The following is an 8,470-nucleotide window of genomic DNA, read 5'->3' as shown; positions in this document are numbered from 1 at the left end:
TCACAAATATTCTAGTTCATATATTTTGGAATGTAATCAAAAGATAAAAATCACAGATCAATTCGTGGTTTCTTAGATAGATATAAAATCTATAAACTCAGTTCACATCAAAACTTTTTCCCCATTGGTCTAAGTAAAAACATTTTTAAAAGGACGATTATCTTGTTTATAAGTGTATAATTATTTCCATCATATAACAATGCAGGCCTTCAATGCATTCACGCATGTGAGAGGAAGCTACACTGAAGAGAAGTGCTCGAGAAGGGAAGAGTACTGTGAAGAGGACCACGTTGTATGTATTGTAAAAGGGACAATTAATTAACACATTACATTAATTTACTGTATATATTAATTAACATTTTAATTTTAAGGGATTTTAATTAATTAATGATCAATTATAACAAGGGTTAATTTTTTGTTTCGTTTTTAATTTCTGATATCACAGAAAAAAACACAATATCATCAATTCTGAAGGGAATGATGATTTTATAAATAAGGTGTGGTCATTATTTATTGATACTCTTTGTATTGTAACAGATCCGAATATCTGAGCATCTGAGGATGGTTAAATGAGTTGAAGCAACTCAAAGTGTAATTTTCTTAAAAATAAACAATTAACAAAATCAGTTGCAATACATTTAATCTACAAGCAATTAATAATGTATTTAAAATAAATAAGTATTTTTAAATAATTAATATATTCCTCAAAGTAATTAACTTTATGAACTGTCACTCACATCATCGGGATTAGCTAGTAATCGCCTGTACAACAGTTTATCAATTTTCTTTGCCTGAAAAATTAAAGTTTAATTATTTTATTTTATTACAAAGATAATGCATTCATTTTCAAATGTTTAAATCAGCTAATGATTTATTAACATGTTGGTTAATATATCTTTGAATGTTGGCAAACATATAATTCGATGCTAATAACTGATTTGCTATTGAATTTCCTGAAGTATGGGACTGTGAAATAAGGATATAAAACTTAATTGAGGGAGATATAAAGCTTTTAAGTTTACAAAAAAATGTCAAAAATAATAATGCTTTATGTTTTAAAAAAATAGTTTGTAACGGCACGATCTTATGGCGCTCTTGAATCTCGACCAGTTCGCTGAAGTCCTTTGGAAGACAACGCCCCACTCAGCAGTTCCCAGCATTTCGACCAAGACTAGTTGTTTTAAAAAATAAAAGAGTCAATTGTGAAAATAAAATTTTTGGATATATGTACATACAAAATTAAGAAAATTTTCTTTAGACAAAAAAATAGTATTCCAGTTTACGAAAAAAACAATTAAGGAAACAAAACAATCAAAATATGAGGTCCGATGAAAGAATATAGGAGAAAAAAAAAGTCACTAACAGTAGATGGCCGAGGGGTTGATATGCGCATATCGATTATATTCTCACTAGAGCAACTAAAATAGTGGTTCTGAACAAATTTCTAAATCTCGGGAAGTCGTATAAAGTTACGAAAACGCTCAAGATTAAATCGATTATAAAAACCAACAGCCACCATGATAATTTGTAGTCACGATCCAATGGAAATGTACCAACGAGCCTAGGAAAAAAGTAAATCTGCTCAAAAGCTGTCTCTACTGAGTATTTTAAATTGGTATCCATTTCCGAACGGATGTATAATGATGGCCAAGTGATACGACCAATCACTTGGCATACGACCAACAAACTTTTATCACTATATTTGGTATCACTTTTGATCAAACATTATCCTATAAACCACACATTGCCCGAATTTCTCGTCGAACTATAGCTACCTTAAAGCAACTCAATAGAATCTGTTATCTCCTTCCACTTAAAATCCGCCAACTCTTAGCTTCCTCTCTTGTTTTCCCCCACTTTGACTATGGCTGTCTGGAATATGGTGGAGTGCTCGGTAATCTCGAATCTAAACTTAAACTTCTTATGAATTGCGCAGTACGATTTATTTTCGGAATCATCAGAGGTACGCACATAACCCAGTATTTCGCCGAGCTGAAGTGGCTCTATCCGTCCTTCCGATACCAGTATTTCCTAGCGTCCTTTCTATTCCAAGTAATTATTACACAACGCCCCTCCTTTATCCTAGAAAACCTGCAATTAAAATGCTCTGTCCAATCCCGTGATACCAGGTCCCGTTTATCTGACATCTACCCTCCTCCTCACCGAACTGCTGCGTTTGATAAATCCTTTTTTTCCCGAGCTGCATATCTCTAGAACTCCATTCCCTCTAACGTACGACATGTACCTACCCTTTCCTCGTTTAAATCCCTTATATATCACTTCCTTTTGCATTACCAATCTGATCCATTATTATAATAGTACAGATATTTTGTAATTAACATTTGTTTTGTTTTTGGTTTGTCAGTTAGTTTTTTAATTAATCGTTTTTTTTCTGTCTGTATATAAGTTATAATTAAGTGTGGCCACACTTTTTTATGACCAATGGATGTTATTATAACATTAAAATTGTCTTTTTAATTGTTCCAAAGGGACCTAGCCCCAGTATAATGAACTATCCTTTTTCATTTCATTTCATTATATTGATTGGTTTTATTTTATTAAGTCTTTCCTTCTACTGAGTTTGTATTTACTCACTAAATATTATTTACAATCCTATTATCGTATTTCGTGAATGTTGGTATTATCGTATTCGTATGTCTGTTCTATTCATAATAATGGCTGAAATAGTTCAGTCTGGAAATAATTTCCTACTTGAAACTTTAAATTAGAAAACACTTTTTATTTTTTAAAAATGATAGTATGAATTTTGCGTATGAAGGATCATATATTCTTCAGTAAATCATTCCTGGGAAAAAAAAACACCCTTAAAACGTCATACACATTTTATTAATGAATTAGATAAGCATTCAGACCTTATAATGTCCATTTTCCTTTTCAATCCCAAAAGTCATACATATAATAGTGTCACAACATAAAAATATATTTTTTTTTTTACCTTCTTTATGAAATAAGAAATATAAAATTATAAAGGTTTTAAATCTGAATGAGTTAAATAAATATATTAATCATTGTGCAGATCTTTGACACAGGATTGTTAATTTCATTTACAAGTAAGTGATGGATTTCAAGGATTGCTTTCTTTTTTGAATTATGATCTCCTCTTGAGAGATTGTGACATGCCATCGACCAGCCTGCTCGCTTTAATTGTCTGTTTGAAAAGTCAGATAAGTAAGGCTACCATGGAGGGCGGGAGTGGAGGGTTTCATGCCAAGCTCCTTTTCCTAACTCGGCAGTGTTTGGTCTCAGCAAAAATTATCAGTGATTTACAAATAATTGAGTATATAGATGCAGAGTTGTTAGTGTTCACAATATAGCAGTACTCTAAACTGAATCAGATTGGATTAACCGACCCTGTGCTTCTTCGCCAACATGTAATGGAAAGAGAATATAAAGGGTTGCTCACTGATAAATAATCTATTTACATTCATATACACCAGGTTTCGTATAGGATAAAAAAAACGCCATAAGTCAATGAGTCTCTTGATCTAATTAAAAACGAAACATCCCAAGTGCTGATGATAACACTACTACAATATCATATAAATAAATAATAAAGCCCTAACGAACCCGAAGGTTCGAAGCCGACACCACCAAACGCTCTCTACATACATCCTTCCAGTGATGCCCCTCCAAACTCAATTCCACTAAATCTGTTTTAACGCAATCCTCCCATCTACGTTTCGGTCTACCCCTCGGACGTTTACCCGTTGGTTCAGTGTTTATTAACATTTTAGGGAACCGCTCGTTACTAAGGCCTACAACCTTACATGCCCATCTTATACGCCGCAATGCTGTAACTTAAATTATATTTACCGGGTGTAGGTCCCTTAATTCAGCGTTGTGTAATCTTCTAAATTCTTCCGTTAATTTTATCCTTTTTAGGTTTGAATATTTTGCATAATACTTTATTTTCGAAAACCTTAAGGCGTTGTTCATTCCTTAGTGTAAGAGGCAATGTCTCAAAAATCTCATATACATTAAGTTATTATCATAATTGTTTTACATACCTGAGAAACTACAGACAGCAATGGAATGCAAACCGTCACTAGGGGGTAGAGACTCAGTAGAAAAAGGCTGACTTTATGAAACATATTCAAAAAGTTTGTTGTAAACCAAAAAGCTAGTAAGACTGAAGTTACAAATGATGAAGTGCATATAGCTAGAATTTGTAGACCGAAATAATCTTCTATATTTCTGCGGAGGAATATCAAATGCTCGAACCTCCTCAACAGCTGTCTGTCATCTCTGATATACTTGAGGTGTGCTATAGAAGATGCCAACAGGGAAGTAGTGCCAGAAATTTGATTAGCGATGATTAGACAAGCGATGTAAAGGTGTATACGTCTTACAATAGTATCAATCATCTCATTCAAATCATTTAGATCGAGTAATGAAGCAATAATCGAATTCCCCAAGAACAGCAAGCTGAGATATTTTTTCCATCTGTAATGACAGTTCCACACCACCCCGATCTCACGTGTATATTGTTCAAATGCCAGGAGTTCTTTGAAAAAATCCTTGATTCTGTTCAGTTTCGAATACATGGAAACAAAATTGGTTAACGAAGGAAGTTGTACTGCAAACATAAGCATGAAGATATAATTGCTTTGTGGTTGAAACTTTTTTATGAAAATCTCATAAAACGCTAGAACAAAGTATACGATTACATCGATTATGAAAACCCACAGCCTCCATGATAGTTTGTAGTTACGGTCCAGTGGGAATGAACCGACTAGTCTAGGAATAAATAAAATTTGTTCAAGGGCTCTCTCCACGGAATATTTTATATTTGTGTCCATTTCTGATGAAATGTAGCTATATGTTGTTGAGAATGTATAGAACAACCAGTTGCTTTTGCAACATTGGATCAAATAAAATGATCATATTAAGTGCATAGATCAATATTTACATGCCAAATATTATTTGTAGTACATAATGAAAGAAATTTGTTATTATGAGCTGCTCAATGTCTCTGAGTTATTGATGTTTCCTCGACTTGTATACGTATCCAAGAGCATGTGATCATTGATTGTGTTGGTTGGTGCAATACAAGCTATAGTTGAAAGAAATAGCCAACATTGTCATGGATACGATATTTATTTATAAATAGTTCATTCATTAATAAGGGTCGTATCCATGGGAATTTTAACTATTAGTTTCAATTATAGCTAATTGTTGCCCATTTCTGCCGAACTGTCCAACAAACACTATGACAGAGAGTTAGCTGAGAATAGTCGATTACATTTTAGTATTTATTTATTTTTTGTTTCCCTCTTTGACTCATAAAGTTGACAATACCCTGCTAAGATCTAATACACATGATGATGTAGGATTCCCAGTGAGTCCAAAATAATGGTTTCCGCTAGGCTTTGAAACTGGTCCCTCTTACTTCCAGCCTCCCCATAAAATTACTTCTTGCAACAGGGAGGTTCTTCTACTAGTTAGTTGTCCTAGGTAGGAGATAAATTGATAATATAGAAAAATATTCATTATGACTTTAACCAGGCTCATTTAGAGTCTTGTCTGGAACACTTTTGACGTCAGAGTGTCTTCCGCATCATTTGTAGATTGATTATTTTTTTTTAACTAACTTGTTATTTCATAAAATGCAAGGACATCATAACTTCTAACAATGGTTTTACTTTTCTTTGGGTTTTTTATCACTGACTGTCCGATGCATCTCGTTTTAGATAATGTCTTGGCTTGTTTTTTTACTTTTTTCCTACGCATGGAGACTTTAAAAATGAAAAAATAAATAATAATCAGGGAGAAGGGGCATACTCCACTCTCCTTCAAACTGAAAGTGAACCCGAAAGACAGGGGGTTAGCCAAGCTCTGAGTCCCACGTTTACCTCGAGGTTATGGATTTCATACGTTTACGTAATTGTTTGAAAACCCATTACTTAACCGCCAAATATGAACTGAATTAAAAATGGAGTTAATAGTATTTTCTTAATAGAAGAAGATGGTCGGGGGGTGCAGTCAGCAGAAAAAACACAAATAAACAAACGAATTATTTATTGTGCCGACGTTTCGACATGATTTTCAGGTCTTCACTAAGGCTATAAGAACAAAAAGACAACAAACATCATTCAAGAAGAAAAAAAAATAATAATATATAAAATTAATAAATACAAATACATAAAATAAAACAAATAATAGACTAAAAATTTGGAAATATACATAATAATGGATTGAAAATATAAATTAGTTTATTAAAAATAGGATATTTGGATTTATATGTACAAACTAAAAAAAAAAAAAAAATTTTCTTTTCACAAAAAAAAGAAGTTAATTTTACACTAATGGAGTTGGTTAGAAAATAAAAAAGAAGGAAGCTCGATGGAAAAAAAAAAAGATAGTCAGTCACTCACAGTAGATAGCCTAGACTTTTAACTTATAGTACAAGAGCCCAAGAGGAGAAAAAAGGCAGTTATCTCACCCCAATTTTTGATTACTTTAATGAAAATTGTGCTTAATTAATAGTCAAAATTAATGAGTCTGCCAAGTATAGGTAGGGGGAATAAAAAATGGCGGCTGTTTCAAAGTGAAAAAAAAAATTAATTGTTCATTAGGAGCTCTATATCTTAAAAAGTAGGAACAACACAAGAAAACCTAAGAGAACGTCATTTAAAGAAGAGTAAATTTGCTAAAATATGAGCCCTAATAGAGTTATTTACGTTAAATAGTTTTCGAGATATAGCTTTTTAAAAACAACATTTCATAAAAATGTTGAATGGGACGTACTGAAAGATCAGTAATTAGTATATTTATTTTAAAAAATTTATATCTCAAAAAGCATTTGACGTACAGATGTCTATAGCACTCAAATTAAAGCTAGTTTAATGAGCTATAAAATAGTTTATGATTTTTATCTTGGTAGGAGTAACAGTTTACATGAAATTTGCTAAATAAATTGATTTATAGTTGTTCGGACAAATTTTCATTTGCCAAATTTATATTCATATGTGAATATCATAAAAACTACTACCCACACGAAGATAAGTGTCATAAACTACTTTATAGTAAGTTAAATTTTCTTTATCTTGAGTTTTGGCAGACATATGTGCGTCTTATGGTTCTAGAGATATACTTTTTCAAAAATCCAACATTTTATAGGAACAATTAGAAATTAACATTTTGTGAGTTTATTTTGTCAAATATCATAAAAACTACTACTCCTACAAAGATAAATGTAATTAATTATTTTGTAGTAAATTTAACTAGCTATAATTTGAGCGCTGGCAGACATCTGTACGTCCCATGGTTTCTGAAATGAAGTTTTTCATAAATCAAACTTATTGTCCGAAAACCTATAAATCAATTTATTTTAGCAAATATCATGAAAACTAGTATTCCTACGAAGGTAAAGGTCATAAACTTCTTTATTGTCCATTAAACTAGCTTTAATTTGAGTGCTAATAGACATCTTTACGTCACAAAGTTCCTGAGATATAGATTTCTCAAAATAAATTAACTAACTACTAATCTTGCAGTAGATTTTTAAGAAATTTTGCTTTAAAAAGCTATATTTCGAGAACTATTGGACGTAAATAGCTCTTTATGGCTAATATTTCAGCAACTTTACTCTTCTTTAAATAATATTCTCTTAGATTTTCTAGTGTTGTTGGTAGTTTTTAAGATATAGAGCTACGAATGAAATATTAATGTTTTTTTAAGGTTTTGAAACATCCGCCATTTTTTATTCCCCCTGCCAATACTTGGCATACTCATACATTTTGTCTAGTAATTATACATAGTTTTCATTAAAGTAATCAAAAATTGGGGAGAGATAACTGCCTTTTTTTCTTCCCAGCTCTTGTACTATTAAGACCGAATTACTGGAAGAACCCCTTTAGAGTATGTATTTTACACCTTTTTTAAGAGTTTCTGAAAAAAACGGTTCTTATGATTTTCAATTAATCAACTCAATAAATCAAAGAACAATAATGTGGACTGTAATACCAGATAGGCTTATTGAAATAGTCTCATCATTGATATAGCAGGGCATAAATGATGTTTTTTAAAAAATCCTATTCTAAAGTACCCTTAATTTGGCTTATTTAAAATAAATTCCCAGTTCTCATTTATAGAACTAATAAACAATGTATAAATGTCAAATATTAAAGAATTTGATAAATAATTAAAAGAAAAATAGAAATGATTCTAATTGGTAAAACCAAGACAGCCCGAGCTCTTCCGAACGCTGTATCATTATATTTTGTTTAACTATTGTATTATTGACAGGAACAAAGTTGATATTCGTTATTTTGCACCTGGAAAAACATTGAAATACAATTTTTTAAAGGTAGTGAAAGTTGTGTGATTCACGTGTTTTTATAGTAGCAATGTGGATTATTCGCGAAAGGTTGTCCGTTTCTGTAGTGAAAGAACTTTTAAATACTAAAGCATTCCCGCTTTTTTTTGTTTAAAATTTTTCTTAAATAAT

Source organism: Halyomorpha halys, unplaced genomic scaffold (assembly GCF_000696795.3).
Source record: "Halyomorpha halys isolate HHAL.00 unplaced genomic scaffold, Hhal_1.1 Scaffold702.1, whole genome shotgun sequence".
Taxonomy (NCBI): domain Eukaryota; kingdom Metazoa; phylum Arthropoda; class Insecta; order Hemiptera; family Pentatomidae; genus Halyomorpha; species Halyomorpha halys.
Note: the sequence above shows the minus strand (reverse complement) of the source record.